The sequence below is a fragment of the Choloepus didactylus genome, chromosome 7 (genome assembly GCF_015220235.1).
Source record: "Choloepus didactylus isolate mChoDid1 chromosome 7, mChoDid1.pri, whole genome shotgun sequence".
Taxonomy (NCBI): domain Eukaryota; kingdom Metazoa; phylum Chordata; class Mammalia; order Pilosa; family Megalonychidae; genus Choloepus; species Choloepus didactylus.
The window spans coordinates 74,309,559-74,333,664 of NC_051313.1; the positions used below are offsets into that span (position 1 = coordinate 74,309,559).

The following is a 24,106-nucleotide window of genomic DNA, read 5'->3' on the forward strand; positions in this document are numbered from 1 at the left end:
CACCCACAGTTGGATGGGGTGCATCTCCATGGAAACACTCAAAGAATTACAATCTAATTAACACTGATAGGTCTGCCCACACAAGATTACATCAAAGATAATGGCATTTGGGGGGACATAATACATTCAAACTGGCACTAAATGTATGTGACTTCCTTAAAGCAATGGCCTGTTCCAAGTCTGGGTCTTAACTGCTTATAATTTCAGTCCTGCTTCTACACATAGAAGGCTGGCTTCCACTGTGGAAAGAGTCCTGTAATGGGAAACAAAAGATAAAGGATCGCGTTTGGGCTTTATCATCAGCTAGTGAGAGCCTGGACACTTGACTTCTCTGCCTTTCTTTCTTATCTGTAAAAATGAGCATAAGGACACCTACTTGTATTAGTTTTCTATGGCTGCTGTGACAAATCACCACAAACTTAGTGGCTTAAAACAATACAAATGTATGATCTTACAATTATAATTAAAAATTGCTTTCTGTTTTTATTGAGTTGTATGAGTTGTGGAAGATTTGCATTATGTTGAGATTCCCTTCCCTGCATACTTCTGGTGATTGTGGGCTAGAAGAGATAATTTGCACAAGATTTGGAAAGTTAACGTGAAACAGCAGGCATTTTATTTTTATTGGTGGAAGGCTGGCATGAGGCACTGTTGCAGCTCACAGACAATGTCGCTTATTTGCTTGTTACTCTACTGGCATGAGGCAGCATCTGAGTCCATAGCTCTTGTCTCACCAAACCTCCTTTTATACTGCATTGAATCCTGGACCAGGTGTATGTTTATCTTCTCAAATACTGAAGTTGGAGCCTTGGAGGTAGTGAGAGATTGGAGTAGGTTCCAGACTGTCCTTTGGGGTTTCGGCCTATCCTTGCAGGTTCATTTGTCCTTGCTTTCTGCATTTTGCACCTGAGTTTCCTTCCTGACTGCTTTACTGCTGATTTTAGGCTCTAATATCAGGCACAGAATCTAACAGATTTACAGAGACAGTCTCATCAATTCCTACAATTGCATGAGGTCAAATCCATATAATAAATCTCTCTTTATATATATATATATCTCCTAACAATTTTGCTTCTCTGATCAAACCCTTATTAATAAGGAATTTTTACATATCTTGACTGTTAGCCCTTAGTCAGATATGTGTTTTGGAAAGATTTCCTAATAGTTTATGGATTACTTTTCCATCTTTATGATGATGATTTTGATTAGTAGTAAATTTTAATTTAATGAACTAAAGTTTATTAATTTTTTTCAACAATGGTATATTAGTCACAGTTCTCTAGGAAAACAGAACCAAAAAGTTCTGTAAACATGAGATTTTATAAGAGTGTCTCATGCAGCTGTGGGGATGCGTGAGTCCAAATTCCATAGAGCAGGCTGCAAGCTGGCAACTTTGATGAAGGTTTATGATGAATTCTCTAGGAGAGGCTGACTGGCTGAAGTAGAGATGAAAATTCTCTCTTCTGACTGCTGAAGTCATCACTTCTCCTTTTAAAGCCTTCAAATGATTGGATTAAATGTCTCTTATTGCAGAAGACACTCCCCTTAGTTGATTGTAGATGTAATCAGCCATTGATGCAATCAACTTACTGATGATTTAAGTCTGAAAAATGTCCTTGGAGTAGCAGTTAGGCCAGTGCTTGCTTGACCAGACAACTGGGCACCATTACCTAGCCAAGCTGACACATGAACCTAACCATCACATATGGCTGGTGCTTTTTTCATTCAGTCTAAAAAGTCTGTGTCTACCCCAAAGTCATGAAGATATTCTCCTGTTTTTTTTTTGGGGGGGGGGGGAGTATCAAGAAGTCTTTATTTATTCACTGTATTATCTCAGGAAAAAGGGGGAAGGGGAAAGGGTCAGCATGTGTTACAAAATGATAGCAGACTCATATGTTCAGAAGACAGAGCACTAGATAATGGATGATAGATAGGGAGGGAGGGAGGGAAGGAAAGAAAGAAATGGTGGTGTGACAGGATGTTAAAGTTGGTGGATCGGAGTATCGGGGGAGGGGGGTCGGGGTATGCCGGAGTTCTGTGTATGGGTTTTGTATTGTTTTTGCAACTGTTCCTGTAACTTTGAATTTATTTCAAAATAAAATTAAAAAAAGAAAAATGATAGCAGAAGGGAAAGGAAATGCCCAGGACAAAATCAGCCATCAAATAAACATACCCAATGATAGGTTCTCCGAAGCCCAAGGGGGCTCAGTTTCCTGCAGTTCAGGAATGAGGGGAAGGGATTAGGGAAACAGACAGGTACATGCTTTTCTACTCTCCCTTCATCCCCATAAATTCAAGATTCCACAGAAAGCTTTGGTTTCTAGCAGTAAACATGAAGTTACATTCTTTAGTCTCCTATTAAACAGTCTTGTGGCCACTTTGACATAAGTTTCCTGCACCTGCATAAAAGCTCCTGAGTGACTTGGATATACATTCATCTTCCCCATTTGGATCTCTTACCTACACTTTCTACATGGAAACCCGCCCCCCTTCATTGTTTCTCTCTGTCCTAGGATTGGAGATGAAGGTTTTGTCAATCCAAGTACAGCAGCATTAAACTTTTGGCATGAATCACATCGAGAAATGGTCTTAATTCAGAAGGTTGGGAATAAGGGACGGAGGGTTCCTAGATTCTTCAGGTCTTTTGCATAAGTCATTGAAGTGTTGTGGAGATACCCCCCAAAATTATATGTGTACGTGGGGTTGGGGAGGGGAAACCGGAAAGCGACGGGGTAAGTTTTCAGGACAGAAGATCTAGTCCAAAACAGGAAACGGGAAGGAGAACAGGAAAGAAAATATGGTTCAAGATCCCCACTTCAAAGAGGGGCTCCTGAGCATGTTTCAGATCCTTTTGCCTGGTGCAGAATCTTCTGTCAAAGATTCTTTGGCTGTTTTTCTTTCACCACACAAAAAATAAGTTTGTAAACAATAAAAACCTCAAAAGAACACAGAGAAAGACCAAACATTGTATTTACACAAATTAGGCCACCTAGCAACACCAAGTCAGCAACTTGTGAAGTTCTACAAAGCCCAAATACAATAACTAGAGGGATGCAGTATTTGGGGGAAACAAGAACCCAGGATCAGACACATATCACCCAATGTGTTCTATTGCATTTGCACCATTTCAACACAGTGAGGTAGGTTTGCAGTGACCCCACAGCATGTAAACGAAATTCCCTTTCTCCTTTAGCTACTTTGACACTATAATCACTTCTGCAGCAGGATAGGAAAATTGGCTCTGGGTGCCACAAAGAAGCCTTTACTATGGTCTCTCTGGAAGCCAAGCAGGAAAAGTCCAGAATTTTGAAAGGTTAGGAATTTTAGTCATTGCTTTATACATCCATCCTTGGACACATCCCCCCCCCCCCCCACCCCCGTGCATGTCAGGCCCTGCCTAATCGAGGGAAGGATGGATCTAGCGTACCAAGCAAGTCCTGTGCCCTTGGATTAAGAGGCTGGGAACAGGATCCCTTATGACATGTATAGGTAACTCTCACCTAATCTTGGCTTCTTCTGTTGACGTTTAACCTCGCTCAGCCTCTCTTAACCTCTCTGCTCCATCTTCCCATTTAGACTAATTTCTAATCTTTCTGTAGTAGATCAAGTCATGGGGCCACCCAATTAAAACCTAGTCTCCCATAAAGGGAGGGATACCAAGAGGACATTATGGCAGAAAAGCCACTCTAATTGGCAAAAATCAGGTAGTTCAAGTAGTTGTTCTTTGTGGTGATACAGCAACAACAATAAAAAAGTATTCCTGCTGTGTAGACCTGGAGCTGCTGCTGACTTATCCCTGAGATTGCTCATGTACCTGAGGGAATGAGGGCCTTAGATTAAACTATACAAAAATACAAAACCAGAATATTTATATTAAGAAAAAAAAAGTTAAAATGCACAAGATACGTCATTCACACATAGCTAGTGCAGTTGGCATCCTGGAGAAAGTGGGACCCAAGGTGCAGTTATCCAAGGAAGCAAATAAATAAAATCATATTGGCCCAGAATGGGGTAGGAGTGAGCTTTGGAGCAGTAGGTCTGCAGCTGTCTCACCAACCACCCCTTTTGCCTGTCATCACAACCTTCTGCTGAGGACAGTTCCCAGCACCCTGTCCCAAGAGAGGATTAAGAGACAAGGCATGGAAAAACCCTGCCCTACTCCTGAGAGGTTTCCTCCCACAGAATGTAATGGCTCCTGGGTTGGGTCCATCGATCTGCTCTCATCTTTTCACTCTGGCTTGAGAAATTTTTATAAATCCTCTTTCAAAGGAAGACTTTCCTATCCAGGCCACTGTCAAAAAAAACTAGAGATTCTAGGGTATTTCATGCAGTCTCTAGGAGTATTTCTCCTGAAAGCCCTCACTTATATTTGGATAGAGCATGGTTGGAGTTCCTTTGCCTCTTCCCCTTCCCCCACCAGGATGGAAGAGGGGGTGATACTGTGGACCCCAGCTTGAGATACACGGCAGTGCCAGCTGCCCCCTATCCACCCTATCCCATTTTCTCTACTCTGCCGATTGATGCCTGCTCCTTGGAATTTCCTGATCACAAAAGGATTGCCCCCATGTGCTGTGGCTCAATTCTGGGCCTCTGGGAGCAGGGCAGGGCTGTGGATCTCTGCTTCTTCCTCCCGAAAGTAGGAGGGCTTTCCCTGTGAGCTGGGGATCTGCTGAGCCTTCAGTGGACATGATGGCACCATATGGCTGATGCTCTGGCAGAAGTGACATTTCTTGGGCTGGGATGGCAGCTTGCATTCCTTGGCATAATGGTCTAGACCTCCACAGTTGTAGCACCCATCTCCTTTTGATCTGCTCTTCTGCATGTTCTTTCCCTTTGGCCGCCTCTCACTCCCAATACAGAACACCCCACCAGGTCCAGTGACAGGATAGATTCCAGGTCCTTGGCAGACATCTTAAAGGTGAACTCCACTGTCTCACCCTCCTTCAAGCTCTGGAAGCCCTCCATGTGCAGCTTACTCTAATGCACAAAGACGTCCACTGGGGGATGCAGCCCGACCCCAGCGAGGGTAGTCATGGACAGGAAGTGGAACCCCATGCGCATGTTGAACCACTTACAGATGCCGGCACCGTGCAGCAGCTGCGGCTCCTCTGCCTCCCGGGCCGCGTTCTCCCGCGCCTTTTCTGTCGCCTTGGCGCAGCCACCCGGCTGTTTGGCACCGACCTGCTCTCATCTATCCTATGTTTTTATGAGTATGATATGAGGTAGTGGTCGATCTCCAGTTGTTTCAGTGTCATTTATGAAAGAAACTTTCCTTCTCCTTTGAATTGCCTGAGTACTGTTTTTGACAGTCAGTTGACCTTATACAGGTGTGCTGACTTCTGGACTTCATTCTGTTCCATTGATGTACTTGTCTTGCCCTGTACAATACTACATTATAGTGATTATTATAGCTGTACAGTAAATTTTGAATTAAGTCGTGTAAGTCCTCCAACTTTGTTTCTATTTAAAAACTATTTTTAGCTATTCTACATTCTTTGAATTTAAATATAAATTTTAGAATCAGTTTGCAAATGTCTAAAAAAAAATTCTTCTGGAATTTTGATTTGTATTGAGTTGGAATATACACATCAATTTAGGGAAGTATTGATACCTTAAGAATATTGAGTTTCCCAGTTCATGAACATAGCATATATCTCCATTTATTTGGGTCTTCTTTAAATTCTCTCAGCAAATGTTTTATAATTTTCAGCCTAGAGGTCTCATACATCTTTCATTAAATTTATTCTTGAGTATTCTTAAAGCTATTTTAAGTAGTATTTTTAAATACAATTTTCCAATTTTTAGCTAGTATATGTATATTATTTTTGCATACACACTTTGCATCCTATAACCCTGCTAAATTCTTGTCTTAGATCTGATAGCTTTAAAAAATTTTATATATATTTTTTATTTGTGAAAGATGTCTAATTTCAGGAAAGTTCAGGTGCTGTAAATCATATGGAACTCACTATCTGGGAACAAGCAAATACTCTGGATCAGATGTTAGGTCAAAACTTTGCAAACAGATATTAACAGGAATGAAAATAGAAAAATCTGAAAAATGGTCAATGGCATTGAGTGTTCTTCCTTACTGAAATAAAGCTCTGTAAGCATCCTTGAGGGAGAAAAGAAGTGTTGAGTAAAGATGCTTGTGCTTCAAAGTTAGGTAGAATCTACCAGAAAAGATGATTTGTAAAGACAAAAAAATGGAAATGTTTACTGAATAGTATATGCCTGCATTTTGCAGAATTCTTACAGTGAAGTGGCATTTGATCCATAATTACAAATTACACAGTGACTAACTTCAAAGGAAGTTAATTTTTTTCCTTTCTTCTTAAATAAAAATCGATAAAAAATATATTACCCAAATGTTCAATTTCAATGTTCAAATTTTTATTTTTACAGTTTCCATATACCACCCTATTAAAACCTTGCATCAGTGTGACAAATTTGTTGCAGTTCATGAAGAACATTTTAATAATTGTACTTAATGATAGTCTATCATTTACAGTAGAGTTCATTGCTTATGTTGTATAGTCTTATGTTATTTTTAAAAATTTTTATCCCAGTAACATATATATATAAGCTAAAATTTCCTTTTTTTAACCACATTCAAATATATAATTCAGTGCTGTTAATTATATTCTCAATGCTGTGCTACCATCACCACCATCAATTTCCTAAACATTTTCATCAGGAAATGATGAAATCTGGAATGATGAAATAGGAACCCTGTATATTTTAAGCTTTAACTTCCCATTCCCTATTCCTACCCCATCCCCTGGTAACCTATATTTTAGATTCTGACTCTGTGACTTTGCTTATTCTAATTATTTCAAATCAGGGAGATCATGCAATATTTGTCCTTTTATGTCTGGCTTATTTCACTCAACATGATGTCTTCAAGTTTCATTCATGTTGTCACGTATCAGAACTTCATTCCTTTTTCTGGCTGGTTTATATTCCATTGTATGTATATACCACATTTTATATATCCATTGATTGATTGATGGAAACTTGGGTTGCTTCCGTCTTTTGGCAATTGTAAATAATGCTGCTGTAAACATTGTTGTGCAAATATATGTTTGAGTCCATGCTTTCAAATCTTTTGGGTATGTACTTAGTAGTGGGATTGCCAGGTCATATGGTAGTACCATTTGTAACTTTCTGAGGGACCGCTAAACTGTCTTCTACAATGGCTGCACTGTTTTACATTCCAACCAATAACAAAGGAGTGTTCCTATGTCTCCAAAGCCTTTCCAACATGTAATTTTCTGCTTTTTGAAAAGTAGCCATTATAGTGGGTGTGAAATGGCATCTCACTGTGGTTCTGATTTATATTTTCCCTAATAGCTAGTGATGCTGAGCATCTTTTCATGTGGTTTGGGGCCATTTGTATATCTTCTTTGGAGAAATGTCTATTCAAGTCTTTTGCCCATTTTTAACATGAGTTGAATGTCTTTTTTTGTTAAATTGAAGGATTTCTTTATATATTCTGGGCATTAAACCATTATTGGATATGTGATTTCCAAATAATTTCTCCCATTGAGTAGGCTGTCTTTTTAATTCCATGATAAAGTCCTTTGATCTGCAGAAGTTTTAAATTCTGATGATGTCCCATTTATCTTTTGTTTTGTTGCCTGTGCTTTGCTTATAAAGTCCAAGAAAGTATTGCCTAACACAAGGTCCTGAAGATACTTCCCTACCTTTTCTTCTAGGAGTTCTATAGTTCTGGTTCTTATATTTAGCTCTTTGATACATTTGAGTTAATTTTTGTATATGCTGGTGAGGTACGAATCCACCTTCATTCTTTTGCCAATCAAGATCCAGTTTTCTCAGCATCATTTGTTGAAGAGAGTATTCTTTCCCTGTTAAGTGGACTTGGCACCCTTGTCAAAAATCAGTTGGTCATAAATGTGAGGCTTGATTTCCGGACTCTCAATTAGATTCCATTGGTCTATATATCTTTCCTGGTGCCAATACTATGTTGTTTTGATTACTATGGCTTTGTAATAAGTTTTAAGATCAGTGAGTCCTCCAACTTCATTCTTCTTTTTCACGATGGCTTTGGCTATTTGGGGCTCTAGTAGTTTTTAAAAATAGATTCTGAACGTAGTTGGGATCTCTGGAAACAATCATGTCTTCTGTGAATAAATAATACTGGTTTACCTGTTTCTTTCCTCTTTACTTCTTTTATAGCACTCTCTCTCTTCCCCATCATAAAATGCCTTCTGTTTCTTACCAGTACCACTATACAGTGTTAAATGGAAGTGATGAAAGCATACATCCTTCCTTTATTTCTCGGCTTAGGAGGAAATTGTTCACATTTTTTTCCTCGCTTACTATGATGATGTGAGTTATATTGATTAGATTTTCCTATGTTAAACTAGGTTTTGCATTCTTGGCATAAAACTTATTTAGTTATGTCTTACTATCATTTTTATATATTGCTGAATTCAATTTGCTACTACTTTGTTGAGGATTTTTGTGTCTGTGCTATTAAGGGCTTTGGTTTACACATTTTCTTATTATAATATCTTTATCCAGTTTTGATACTAGGATTATGCTAACCTCGTCAAACATGTTGGGAGATGTTCCATCCTCCTTAGTTATCTTAAAGAGATTGTGTAATATTGGTATCATTTCTTCCTTAAATGTTTTATAAAATTTGCCAGTTTACTTTTTAGGGTACTTTGGATTTTCTGTTTCTTCTTGTGTGAGTTTTGGTATTGTGTTTTTAAAATAATTTTCATCTAATTTCATCAAAATTGTCTTATTTATTGGCATGAAGTTGCTCAAAATATTCGTTGATCATCATTTTAATGTCTGTAGTAGGATCACTTCTAAATTTCCTTCTTTCGTTTTTGATAGAGTCATTTTGTAGAGCTAATGGAAGCTTTGTCTGTTGGCAAGTGGCTGTTATACAAGTGGTCATTTTAATTTGGGCCACCTAGTCTTAAGTAAATATTTCTCAGTCTTTGCCTGTCTTAACCAAAAGAAAATATTCAGTAAAAGTTCGAGTTGTTGCAAGCTTTGGAAAATATAATGTGGACCTCAGCAAGGTGATGACTACAAGAGTTAGAAGTGCTCATTAAACTCTGTCTACACCAACCTTAAAGTTTCAGGCCTAATGGTATTCAGCTGTTGCAGCTTGATTTTGACCTATACAGACTCTGGCTTTAGCAGTGTACTTGGCCAAGTTGGGCCTTAGAAGATGAACATGGGCCCCTAAGGACTTATTAAGTAGGAATAGCTGTAGGCAAAGGAGAAGAGAGCTTTTCTATATACAGTTCTTCTAGACATTAGTGCCTAGAAAATTATGTGATACTTGTTCTGTAAAAGTGTATAGGTCATTCCCTTTAAAATCAAGAACAATACAAGAATGCCCACTGTCACCACTGCAATTCAACATTGTGTTAGAAGTCCTAGCTAGAGCAATTAGGCAAGAAAAAGGACTAAAAGGCAAATAAATTGGAAAGAAATAAGTAAAACTGTCACTATTTGCAGATGACATCCTATATTTAGAAAATCCTGAGAAAAATGACAATGAAGCTACTTAAGCAAAGTGGCAAGATACAAGATCAACACACAAAAATCAACGGTGTTTCTGTACACTGGTAAATGAACTTTCTTGAAGTAATCAAGAAAAAAATTCCATTTACAGTAGCAGTTAAAAGAATCAAATATCTTAGATAAACTTAACCAAGGATGTTAAGGACTTGTACACAGAAAACTACAAAATACTGCTAAAAGAAATCAAAGAAGACTTGAATAAATGGAAATACATTCTGTGTTCATGGATTGGAAGGCTAAATGTCATTAAGATGTCAAGTCTACCCTTATTGATCTACAGAGTCAATGCAATACCAATCAGAATTCCAAAAGACTACTTTACAGCAATGGCAAAGGTAATTATCAATTTTAATTGGGAGGGTAAGGGGCCTTGAATAGCTAAAAACATCTTGAAAAAGAAGAATGAAGTGGGAGGTATCATGCTTCCTGACTTAAAGTATATTATAAAGACACAGTGGTCAAAACAGCATGGTACAGGCATTAAGATAGACATATTGATCAATGGAATTGAATTGAACTTTCAGAATAGACCCTCAGATTTATGGTCAATTGATTTTTGAAAAGGCTCCCAAGCCCTATCAACTGGGACAGAACGGTCTCTTCAACAAATGATGGGAGAACTGAATATCCAAAACCAAAAGGATGAAAGAGGACCCCTAGCTCACACCCTATACAACAATTAACTCAAAGTAGATCAAAGACCTAAAAATAAGAAGCAGTACCATAAAACTCCTAGAAGAAAATGCAGGGAAACATCTCCAAGATCTAGTGATGGTTGTAGTTTCTTAGACTTTACATACAAAGCATAAGCAATGAAATAAAAAAAATAGATAAATGGGAAGTCCTCAAAATTGAATTCTTCAGTCCTTCAAAGGACTTTGTATGAAGGGTGAAAAGGCAACTGATGCAATGGGAGAAAATATTTGGAAGCCATATATCTGATAAGGGTTTCATATCCAGAATATATAAAGAAATCCTACAACTCAACAATAAAAAGACAAACAACTCACTTGAAAAATGGACAAAAGATATGAACAGGCATTTTTCCAAAGAATAAATACAGATGACTAAAAAGCACATAAAAAGATTCTCAGCCTCATTAGCTATTAGGGAAATGCAGATCAAAAACCATAATGAAACATCATCTCACACCTACTAGAACGGCCACTATTTAAAAAACAGGAAACCACAAGTGTTGGAGAGGATGTGGAGAAGTTGGAGCACTTAGTCACTGCTAGTGGGAATGTAAAATGGTACAGCCACTGTGGAGGATGGTTTTGTGGTTCCTCAGCAAGGGTTGCCTTATGACCCAGAAATTCCACTACTCAGGATATACCCAGAAGATCTGAAAGCAGGATGTGAACAGACATTGGCACACCAATGTTCATAGCAGTATTATTCAGAACTGCCAAAAGATGGAAACAACCCAAGTGTCTATTAACAGATGAATGGATAAACAAAATTTGGTATATACTTATGATGGAATATTATTCATCAGTAAGAAGGAGTGAAGTCCTCAAGCATGTGACCACATGGATGAACTTTGAGGACAATATGTTAAGTGAAATAAGGCAGACATAAAAGGACAAGTATTGTATGCTCTCACTGATATGAACTAATTATACTATGAAAACTCATAGACATAAAATATAGAATGTGGGTTACCAGGATATAGAATGAGGCTAAAGCATGGAGAGCAGTTACTTAATATTGCAGACTGTTTAACTAGATTGAACTTAAATGTCTGGAAAAGGAGAGAGATGATTAACTCTCCAAATATAAAAATTTCTTTTATAAACTAGGACAAATGTACGACACTACTACAAGGAGTTAATAATAGAGGGGTGTGATGGTTAGCTTCATTTGTCAACTTGGCCAGGTGATGGTACCCAGGTGTCTGGCCAGCAAGTACTGGCCTAACCATTACTGCAAGAACATTTGTGGCTGGTTAATAAGCCAGAAGGCTGGCTTATTAAATCATCAGTCAATTGACTGCATCTGTGGCTGATTACATCAATGAAGAGCATGTCTTCCGCAATGAGAGAATTCAATCAGCTGGATTTAATCCAATCAGTTGAAGACTTTTAAAGAAGAGAGAGAACTTTCATTTATGCTTCAGCCAGCCAGCTTCTCCTGGGGAGTTCATTGAAGACCTTCATCGGAGTTGCCAGTTTGCTGTCTGCCCTACAGAATTTGGACTCATGTATCCCCACAGTTGCATGAGACACTTTTATAAAATCTCATATTTACAGAAATCTCCTATTGGGTCTGTTTCCGTAGAGAACCCTAACTAATACAAAAGGTATATGGAAAAAATGTACCTATTGCAAACTCTGGACTCTAGTTAACAGTAATATTTTAATAATCTTTTATCAACAGTAACAAATGTACTACACCAATACTATGGGTCAATAATAGGGGGGGGGATGAGGATATGGGAGTATTTGGGTTTTCTTTTTTATTTCTTTTCTGAAGTAATGAAAATGTTCTAAAATTGATCATGGGGTTGTATGCACAATTATGTGATGGTACTGTGAGCCAGTAATTGTATACTTTGGATGGTTTGTATGGTGTGTGAATATACACCAATAAACTGCATTAAAACTGCATTTTAAAAAGTCTACAGATCAAGACTTAAAATTACAACTAAATTCTTTGAGTGCCTAAGGACATTAATGTGTGTGTTTCTTGCAGGCTGAAGTAGGTAGAAAAGACAGGGTGCTTAAATCTTTGTGTTGTTTTTAACAGCATTCAGGACCAAGAGAGAACACTTTGGAGAAACTAACTGCTTGCATTGGGGGTGCTTGTCCATAGGCTCCTGGGGAATATTCTTTCCCGCACATGGCCTCTGTTTGTTCTGGATTTGTTGATTACATAAGCTCTAACCATGACTTTAGAATTTAACATAAATTGCAGTTTCATCCATAAGTATCAGTTTTAATAATAAACAAATAAGCAACATCAAGGTTTTTGGTTCCTGTTAAGAGGATGAGTGAGCAAGGTCTGTTGGCTCCCTCCCCCAAGTCATTCTTGGAGAAACAGTAGAATCATACAGATACTGTAGAAAAATGGATTCGGGAATCACCACCAACAAAACTCATCAGGGAACACTCCAGGAGGCTAAAGTCAGTTTCACCTACTGTGTATACAGAAAGTAGATGGCTGCAGACTAGGGTGAAGAGTGGTAGTAAGAAGATTTGTTGCAGGAACACAATAGATAAGATAAACAGTAGCTCTGCAGAGGGTGATAATTCAGTCTAAACCAATGTGGGCTAAGAAATTCCATAGTAAGAGGCAAGAGGCAGGGGCTACAGCACAGGGCTAAAAGCACAAGAGAAGGTGGAAGCTATATTACCTTGCAAGGGCCACAGTCAAGGTAGTCACGGAAGGCCAGAAACACAGGGCTTAAAGGGGAAATGGGAATGAAGAGGTTTTTGAATGTGCAAGTCACCTCAAATAAGACCCTGTGACTAGGACTGATGCCATTGTAAATTTCTAAACTTTGCAAGAAGGCAGTGACAAAACAAGTAAATTTCTTATTGAGGGCAAATAAATGGTGTTAGTACATGTTTTTAATGTTGTCTGTCTTCTGTGCTATACCTGTAAGTTTGCTATTAAAATACATTAAACCATAAAAAAGAATTTATTACAAAGCCACAGTAATCAAAACAGTATGATTGGCACAAGGACAGACATATAGACCAATGGAATTGAATTGAGAGTTCAGAAATCAACTCAATCATGGCCAATGCATTTTTGATAAGGGGGCAAAGACCACTCAATTGTGAAAGAACAGCCTCTTCAACAAGTACTCCTGGGAAAACTGGATCTCCATTTGCAAAAAAAAAGGCAGTCCCCTACCTCACACCATGTGTAAAAATCATCTTGAAATGGATCAAAGACCTAAATATAAGAGCCAGAACTATGAAATTCCTAGATGAAAACATAGGTAAGCATCTTCAGGGCCTTGTGTTAGGCAATGGTTTCTTAACATTTTATATCCAAAGCACAAGCAAGGAAAGAAAACATAGATAAATGGAACCTCATCAAAATTAAAAACTTTTGAAGCTCAAAGGACTTTATCATGAAAGTAAAACAACAGCCTGCATAATGGGAGAAAATATTTGGGAACCACATTCCAATAAACATTTAATATTCAGAATATATAAAGAAATTCTCCAACTTAACAAAAACAGGCAGTCTTCTTTGATTTCTTGCAGCAATGTTTTGTAGTTTTCTGTATATAAATCCTTTACTTCCTTGGTTAGATTTATTCCTAGATTTTTGATTCTCCTAGTTGCTATTGTGAATGGAATATTTAAAAATTTCTTCTTCTGATTATACATTGCTTGTGTATAGAAACTTCTAATTTTGGGGGTTGATCTTGTACTCCACCAGTTTGCTGAATGCATTTATTAGCTCTAGGAGCTTTGTTTTTAATATTTCAGAATTTTCTATATATAGGATCATATCATCTGCAAATAGGGAGTTTTACTTCTTACTTTCCAATTTTGATGTCTTCTATTTCTTTTTTTTTTTTTTTTTTTTTTTTTTGCCTAATTGCTCTGGCAAGAACTTCCAGTACAATGTTGAGTAACACTGGTAACAGTGGACATCCTTGTCTTGTTCCTGATCTTAGAGGGAGAGCTTTCAATCTGTCATCATTAAATAGAATGCTAGCTGTGGGTTTTTCATATATGTCTTTATCATGTTGAGGAATTTTCCTTCTATTCTTAGTGTTACAATTGTTTTTACGAAGGGATGCTGGATTTTGTCAAATGCTCTTTTGCATCAATTGAGATGGTCATGTGGTTTTTTTTCCTTCATTGACTTAATGTCATGTATTACATTAATTGATTTTCTTATGTTGAACCAACCTTGAATATCAGTGATAAATCCCACTTGATCATGGTGCATAATTGTTTTAATATGCTGTTGGATTTGGTTGGCTAGTACTTTGTTGAGGGTTTTTGCATCTACCTTCCTAAGAGAAATTAGTCTGTAGTTTTCTTGTCTTGTGATATTTGGCTTTGGAATGAGTGTGATGTTGGCCAGATGAATTAGGGAGTTTTTCCTCTTCTTCAATTTTTTAGAAAAGTTTGAGCAGAATTAGAGTTAAATCTTCTTGGTATATTTGGTTGAATTCCCCTGTGAAACCACATGGTCCTGGGCTTTTCTTTTGGGGGAGCTTTTTGATTATTCATTCAATCTCTTTACTAGTAATTGGTTTGTTGAGATAATCTGTTACTTTCTGAGTCAGTGTTAGTAGTTTGTGTGTTTTTAAGGATTTGTCCATTTCCTTAAAGGTTATATAATTTATTGGTTCATAGTATCCTCTTACAGTCCTTTTTGTTTTCAGTGGGTCAGGATTAATGCCTCTCTTTTCATTTCAGATTTTTGTTCTTTGTATCATCTTTTTTTTTTTTTTATTGGTATAGCTAAAGGTTTACCATTCAGAGAATCAACTTTTGGCTTTGTTGATTCTCTCTATTGTTTTTTGTTTTCTATTTGATTTATCTCTGCTCTAATCTTTGTTATTTCTTTCCCTCTGCTCACTTTGGGTTTAATTTGCTCTTCTTTTTCTAGTTCTTACAGATTTGAGGTTAGGTCTCTGGTTCGAAGTCTTTCTTTTTTAAGTTAGCATTTAGAAGTATAGATTTCTCTCTCAGTACTGCCTTCACTGCATTCCATACATTTTGATATGTTGTATTTTCATTTTCATTCACCTAAGGTATTTCCTAATTTTGCTTGCAATTTTCTCTTTAACCCATTGATTGTTTAAGAATATATTAATTTCCATGTATTTGTGAATTTTCCATTTCTCCCTCTATTCTTGATTTCTAGCTTCATTCCTTTGTGGTTAGAGAATACACATTGTATGATTTCAATGTTTTTAATTTTTTGAGACTCGTGACCCAAGGAATGGGCTATCCTGGAGAATGATCCATGTGCACTTGAGAAAAATGTCTATTCTGTTTTTGTTGGATGAACTGCTGTATATATGTCTCTTAGAGGTAGTTGGTTTAGAGTATTGTTCAAGTCTGTGTGTCCTTATTGATCTTCTGACTACATGTTCCAATGCATTATTGAAAGCTGTGCATTAAAGTTTCCTACTACTAGAGTAGAACTGTCAATTTCTCCTTCAAATCTGTCAGTATTCACTTCATATATTTTGGGGCTCTGCTGTTAGATGCGTATGTAAGTGTTACATCTTCTTGTTGAATCGTCCCCTTTATCAGTATATAGTAACTGTCTTTGTCCCTTGTAACTGTTTTTGACTTTAAATATTTTAATCTGATATTATATAGCTACCTGTGGTGGTTTGAAGCTGTATGTATCCCCCCAAAACAAGTTCTTAAATCTAATAAATTCTTGTGGGTGTAAACCCACTGTAAGTAGGATTTTTTGATGAGGCTACTTCAGTTAAGGTGTGACCCACCTCATTTGGAATGGGACTTAATCCTATTACTAGAGTCCTTTTTAAGTGGAATGAATACAGAGGGAGAGATTGAGAGAGAGAGAGAGAGAGGCCGAGCCATGGAAGCAAGGAGCTGGAATCAATGAAACCTGGAGGATAAGGTAAAGACCAGCAGATGCCACCATGTGCCTTGCCACTGGCAGAGGAGACATGGCTGGCTGGCAGCCTGTCTTCAGAAAGAAAGCATTTCCTTGATCATGTCTTGATTTGGACATTTTCTTGGCCTCAAACTGTAAGCTAAATAAGTTCCCATTGCTTAAAGTTGAACCATTTCATGGTATTTGCTTTAAGCAGCCGAGGAAACTGAAATACTATCCCATCTGTCTTTTGGTTACTACTTGCATGGTATATTTTTTTCCATCCTTTCACTTTCAACCTACTTGTATCTTTGAATTTAAGGTGAGTCTCTTGTTGATAGCATATAGTTGGGTCAAGCATTTATGCCCATTCTGCCAATCTCTGCCTTTTAATTGGAGAGTTTAATCCATTTACATTCATCATCACTCCTGATAATGCAAGACTTTCTTCTTCCATTTTGCTATTTAGCCTTTGTAGGTCTTATATCTTTTTTCCCTCAATTCTTCCTTTAATGTCTACTTTTATTTTTGTATTTATTTGATTTTTTGTGTTATACCATATTAAGTGCCCTCTCTTTTCTAACTGGATATATTTTTAATCTATTTTCCTGTGGCTACCATTGGGTTAAAATTTAATCTCCTAAATACATGACATTCATATTTGGTGTGATACCAGCTTAACTTCAATAGCATACTCATATAGTTTTCCTATACCCCTCTGCCCTCCCATCTTATTTTGTATTTGTTACCCTTTATATCTTTAAACAATGTATGTCAAAAACCATAGATTTAACATTACATTTTATGAATCTACATTTTAGCACCTGTAGGAAGTAAGAAGTGGAGTTATATACCAAATAATATACTACAATTATACAGGCATTTGTAATTACCCAAATGGTTATTTTTACCACAGGTCTTTATTTCTTTATGTCACTTTGAACCACTGTCTAGTGTCCTCTCAGTTCAGTCTGAAGAATTCCCTTTAGCATTGCTTGTTGGGAAGGTCCAGTGGTGTTAAACTCCCTCAGTTTTTGTTTGTCTGAGAATGTTTTAATCTATCCCTCATTCTTGAACGAGTGTCTCTCCAGACATAAAATTCTTGGCTGGCAGTTGTTTTCCTTCATCATTTTAAATATTTCAACCCACTGCCTTCTTGCCTCCATGCTTTCTCATAGGAAATCTCAATGTAATTGGGACTCCCTTGTATTTACCACATTGCTTTTCTCTCGTAGCTTTCAGAACTCTCTCCTTGTCCTTTGCATTGGACAATGTAATCAATATATATGACAGGGTATATTTTTCTTCATGTTTATCCTGTTTGGTATTCTCTGGGCTTCTTGGATATGCATATTCATGTCATTTGCTGTTTCATTAGTTCTCTGTTTTTATTCCTTTGACTATTCCTTCTGCTCCTTTCTCTCTTTCTTCTCTTTCTGGGACACCCATAATGACTGTACTGATGTGTTTGATGGTGTCCCATAGCTGTTTTAGGCTGTTTTCACTTTTAATATTTTTTTCTTTCTGTTACTCAGCCTGACTCATTTTGAGTGTCTTGTCTTCAAGTTCACTAATTCTTTCTTCTGCCAGCTGCAATCTGCTCCTGAAACCCCCCTGGGCATTTTTCCCTTAGGTTATTGTGGTCTTCAATTCCATTATTTCTGTTTGGTTCCTTTTTAAAATTTCTATCTCTTTGCTAAGTGTTCTGGTTTGCTAATGCTGCTGTTATGCAAAATACCAGAAATGGATTGGCTTTTATAAAGGGGGTTTATTTGGTTACAAAGTTATAGTCTTAAGGCTATAAAAGTGTCCAAAGAACAGCACCAACAATAATATACCTTCACTAAAGGATGGCTGATGGTGTCCAGAAAACTTCTGTCAGCTGAGAAGGCATGTGGCTGCTGTCTGCCCCAGGGTTCTGGTTTCAAAATGGCTTTCTCCCAGGACATTTCTCTCTGAGCGTCTCGGGGTGTTCTCTTTAGTTTCTCCCAGGCAAACTCTGGGCTAGCAAAACTCTGCTTTCAACAGCCATCTCCAAAATGTCTCTCAGTTGCAGCACCATGCTCTTTCTGTCTGTGTGCTCCTATAGGACTCCAGTGATTTAATTAAGACCCATACTGAATGGATGGGTAACACCTCCATGGAAAAAATCTAATCAAAGGTATTACCCACACTTGGGTGAATCACATCCCCATGGAAACACTCAATCAAAGGATTAATCAAAAAGATTAATTAATCTGCCTCCACAAGATTGCATTAAAGAATATGGCTTTTTCTGGGGGACATAATATATACAAACTGGCACACTAAGATTCTCATGATCCTCCCCCATTTTTTTCCTGACGTCCTTTAGTTCTTTCTCTGTATTTTCTTTTGTCTTCTTGAACATTTTTAAGATCATTTTTTAAATGGCTTTCTTCAGTATGTCCAAATCCTGGTCTTCTTCACTGGTGTTTTCTGGATTTTTATCTGCCCAAGGCAAATGTCATGTACAGGGTTTTCCCTGTATTTGTCAGCTTTTATCTTATCCTGGGCTTTTGGTTGTTAGTTATTTTGGAGTTCCTCTGTTTATGGGATTTGGGTATCCCCTCTATTTCCCAGCAGATAGATCTCCCTCTCATGGGTGTTTGAAGCCAGCAAATCTTTGCCCCAGACTATTTGCTGCTATAGTTTTTTTTTTTTTTTTTTTTTTTAATTTGCTGACTTTTTATTATGTAAAATTTAAATCTACAAAAATAGAAGAGAATAAATTAGCAATGGATCCCCATGTCCTTATCACCCAGCTTCAGTAATAACAATGTATAGACAATTATGTTTTATCTATGCCTCTAAAGCCTCTATAGTTTTTTACATGCCTTTATTGTCTTAAGCTGCTTTTGCCTGGATGGAAAATTCTGAGAGGAGGGGCATGCTGGAGAGGACTTTCTCAAGTCAGTCTTTCCCATCTGAGTCAAGGCCATTGGCCCATGAAGGGAGCTCAGACAAGCTCCAAAGTGCCCTGGGGAGGGGACCAGGAGGGGTGCCAAGAGCTTCTTTCATAGCTCCCTAATGCTGAACTTTCTTGCCATGCCCAGCAAATGCAGCCCTTCAACTAACTCTCCCCCTAGCCCTGTGAAAGCATAATGTCTTTAAGTCTCTTCCATCATGGACTTTACCTTGGGCAGGTTAAGGCAGTGGTGGCCACTGTCTTTGTCCAAGGTGGCTTGAAACAGTGGCTGCTCTCAGAGCCGGCCCTCAGCAAACTGAAGTCAATAATCAAAAATTATCAGTTATCAGCCATGCCCACCCCTGGGCTTGGGGAAGAGTATTTTTATGTCCTTTTCTGTCAGCACTGATCTAGCCAGGGGCTGGACCCCATGGCGACCTGCCATGAGAGTAGGGGGTGAGTGCCAGTAGCTGCACAGAGAGAACAATTTACTGTTGTTTACCATAATTTATCAGCCTCTTCTTCCTGCCTTCTCTGGATGCTGTACAATGTTTTTCTGGCCCCCAGAGTTTCAAAATTGTTGTTTTAGACAGTTCCTGCCTGTTAAATAGTTGTTTTGGTGGAAAGACAGTCCTGGAGCTCCCTACTCTGCCAATTTCCCACAATGACAATTAATTTTATAAAAAATATAGAAAATGGTAAAATGAATTGCTTTTCTGGTCTTAATTCTGGCTAATAAGGAGGAATTGGTGAAGTGGAAGTGAGATTGACACCTTGGCATAAAGCAACCTTTTATTATAACAATTTAAAAAACTACAGAAAAATAGAGTGAGTGATATAACAAGCATTCATATATTCATCTCCTGAATTTAGCAATTGTTCACATTTTGCCTATGAATCAGTTCTTTTTCTGATTTTCTAATACTAAAAATAGACAATATAGTCAATATTAGGTTAGTAATAACCGTTTGGTAAGTCAAAATTAGAGGAATGAAACTATCACCACAGCACCTCTGCCTGATTTTTTTCTTTTTTTTTTTTTCTTTTTTTATCATACCTGGTGTTCATTTTTGCAGCTCTTTTGCCCATTGTGGGTAGACCTCTTTCTGACTTTTCATGAGTAATTGTCATTTCTGCAGTTTTCACTTTTGAAACAAGTGGGTAGCCATTTATTTTCAGTGGGAGGCACTATTTTTCAATAGAAAGGTGATAATTTCAGTGAAAACCTTTGGATCTAAGGGCCTCTTACAGAGAGAAGGAAAACAGTGATTTTATTTTTATTGAAATGGAAACTATTTAGAGAAATATCTGATTTAAACTATGCAATATAAGTAGTAAGGGGACCTCTTTCAAAATAAATCTTGAATTTCTAAATAAAATAATTCTTCATGTTTGTATAATCCTCTTCCTGCAAAGAGCTCAAAATTCTTTCAAATTTATTTCTTCATTTATTTTCATAATACATATGTGATGTAAGCAAGAAAGGGTAGATATTATTTAATGATTGACATGCTAAAGGGGACATGTATCTCTTAGAAATTTTATTTTAAAGTTGAGAGAATATATACTATTGTCTCTTGCTAAGAATTGTGAACACCATAAAATGTTGAAACATATATAAATGTAAATTTATAGTGCAGGTTTTTCTTAAGAAATTTTTCTTGTGAATTTATATATTGATGCTTATGACCCTTACAGAAGAAAAAAAATGAGGCACATAAAAATACTATATGCTTGGTTTGTAGAGTAAGGACGGTATGATATGTTGCTGTGCCTTTGAAAGCCAAACATTTGTCTATAGTAAATCCTAAAAACATAAAATTAGAGTCACTATGTGCCTCGATGAAAGTGTTTCACAGAGAAGAATGTTAGCAAGTTAGGTAAAGTCCTATAGATACAAGTTAGAAAGATTATTAAAGTTATTTAAGACAATACTCTAATAGTTTTCTACTATTTCAAGAACTGTGTATATAATTCTCATTGGAATTTTTGAAGTAATAGCTTTCTTTGGAGCCTGTATAGCGAAGTATTGTTAGAAGTAATATATTCTTGTAGGGATTAAAGGTGATTTTATTTCCCTACTTTTATTTTCTAATATCTTCCCTAATATTTTACAATACTTTTATTAAGAAAAAGAAGAAATACATGTTGTTTTTAAAAAGAAATAATGTCTTTATGGGCTCTTAGAAATTCACTTTTAAGAAGAATCCAACTCCAAACAGATTTATCAGACTATGGTATCAGAGAACATAAAGATCTTTGTTATGCTTTTAAGTTACTGTCCTTTTAATTCTTGCATGTTTGAGAGAGAGAGTTCTGGAGAAGAGCCCAGAACTGAAGAGTATTAGTAAGGATAAATTAAAGGAAAAAGAGAAGCAGGAGGGAATAGATCTAACAACTGAAAACCAAAGGATAAGATGGCTGGTTCAAGAACTTTCACAGTAATAACTTTGAATGTGAATGGATTAAACTTGCCAATTAAAAGATACAGTCTGGTAGAATGGATTAAAAAGTATGACCCATCAATATGCTGTTTGCAAGAGACTCATCTTAGACCCTGTGACATAAAGAAATTGAAAGTGAAAAGATGGAGAAAAATATTCTACGCAAACTGCAACCAAAAGACAGCTGGGGTAGCTCTACTAATATTGGACAAAATAGACTTTAAATGCAAAGATGTCATAAGAGACATGGAAGAACACTATACATTAATAAAATGATAATTCATCAAGAAGAAGTAACAATCATAAATGTTTATGCACCCAATCAGGCAGCTCCAAAATACATGAGACAAACATTGGCTACACTAAAGGGAGCAATAGACACATCTACAATAATAGCAGGAAACTTCAATAAATCACGCTCCTCTATAGATAGAACAACTAGACAGACGACCAATAAGGAAACTGAGGACCTAAACAATATGATAAATGAATTAAGGACTTGGGAGTCTGATCCATCAATAATTATTTATTAAGCCTTCTCTACACAATTAACACTTTAATATGTGGAAAATCGTTGAACTTTCTCATAATGAGCACAATATTGATTTGTGAAGACAAACACAGGCACACTAAAACTTAGAGAACAATTAAATGCTAAACTGCATCACTGAGTTCACAGAACAGAGAGAACAGGGCTGGAGCAGCTAGAGGTTTTATGAAAAGATGAGATTTGAGCTTGGCTTTGAAAGAAATGGCTTAAGGAGCTTTTAAAGTCAAGACAGAGGAACTGAATTTTGATGAGCTGGGCAGTAAGGATTCATCATCAGTTTTGATTTAGCAAATTAGGAGGGAAATGATGTCTTAGGAGAATTAGTCTGGACGTTCTTCATTGAATTGTATAGAAGACCTGGGAAAGAGTAGCAGAGGTGGTTAGTGTCCCCAGATTTCTCTTCTCTTCCTCTTTCACATTAAAAGAAACCTGGAATTTTTGGAGGATAAATGAACATCCATTTTCCAGCATCCCTTACACTTAAGTGTGGCTGTGTGATTATGTTCAGCCTAGGGGGATGTGAGGGAATGATCGATGATACTTAGAACTGCCCTTAAAGGGAAGGGGCTGTACTATTTATCTCCCCTTCTCCCATCCTGCTGCTCTTTGGAAGAGAGAAATTATCTCCTAACTTTTTTTTTTTTTTTTTCATTTTTATTGAGATTGTTCAGATACCATACAATTATCCAAAGATCCGAAGTGTACAATCACTTGCCCCCCGGGTACCCTCATACAGCTGTGCATCCATCACACTTAATTTTTGTTCAATTTTTAGAAACTTTTCATTACTCCAGACAAGAAATAAAGTGAAAGATGAAAAAAGAAAAAAAGAAAAGGAAACTCTAAACCTCCCCTATCCCTAACCAACCCCCCTCAGTTGTTGACTCCTAGTATTGATATAGTACGTTTGTTACTGTTTATGAAAAAATGTTGAAATACTACTAACTGTAGGATATAGTTTGTAATAGGTATATAGTTCTTCCCTATATGCCCCTCTATTATTAACTTCTAATTGTATTGTCATACATTTGTTCTGGTTCATGAAGTGATTTCTAGTATTTGTACAGTTGATCATGGACATTGCCCACCATAGGATTCAGTTTTATACATTTCCATCTTTTGACCTCCAACTTTCCTTCTGGTGACATATATGACTCTGAGCTTCCCCTTTCCACCTCATTCACACACCATTCGGCACTGTTAGTTATTCTCACATCTTGCTACCAACACCCCTGTTCATTTCCAAACATTTAAGTTCATCCTAATTGAACATTCTGCTCATACTAAGCAAGAGCATCTACATTTCTTCCACAAGGCAGGAGGGAGAGTCAAAGAAGGTAGAGAGGCAAAAGAAAGAGGAAACAAAAAAAAATGACAGCTAGGAAGCAGCAAAAGGAAAAATAACCTTAAATCAAAGTAGAATAAAGAATCAGACAATACCACCAATGTCAAGTGTCTAACATGCCTCCCCTATGCCTCCCTCTTATCTGCATTCACCTTGGTATATCACCTTTGTTACATTAAAGGAAGCGTAATACAATGATTCTATTAGTTACAGTCTCTAGTTTATGCTGATTGCATCCTTCCCCAAGGCCTCCCCATTTTTAACACCTTGCAACGTTGACATTTGCTTGTTCTCCCTCATAAAAGAACATATTTGTACATTTTATCACAATTGTTGAATACTCTAGATTTCACCAAGCTACACAGTCCCAGTCTTTATCTTTCCTCTTTTCTTGTGGTGTCTCACATGCTCCCCACCTTCCTCTCTCAACTGTATTCATAGTTACCTTTGTTCAGTGTACTTACATTGTTGTGCTACCCTATCCAAGGCGACCCTCCGGCTCTCCCAGGTCAGTCGTCACCCAAAGCCTCTGTCTGTTTTTTGGGGCTGCGTAACTGTAGTGAGCAGTTCACACTCGCTACTTTAAACCCCAGCTGGAGCTCAGCTGAGCTGTATTTGCTTGCTGGAAGAGAGCTTCTTTCTGGCACCACGAGGCTTTGTAGCTCGGGCTATGGGGGAGAGGGTTTCACGACTTGGTTCCGCAGGTTTTACTT

General features: G+C 37.3%; 1 pseudogene; it reads right to left on the bottom strand.

Annotated features, from left to right (window-relative positions):
• Positions 1-4,576: 4,576 nt before the first annotated feature.
• Positions 4,577-24,106, bottom strand: part of LOC119540619 — a 153,083-nt pseudogene continuing 133,553 nt past the window's right edge.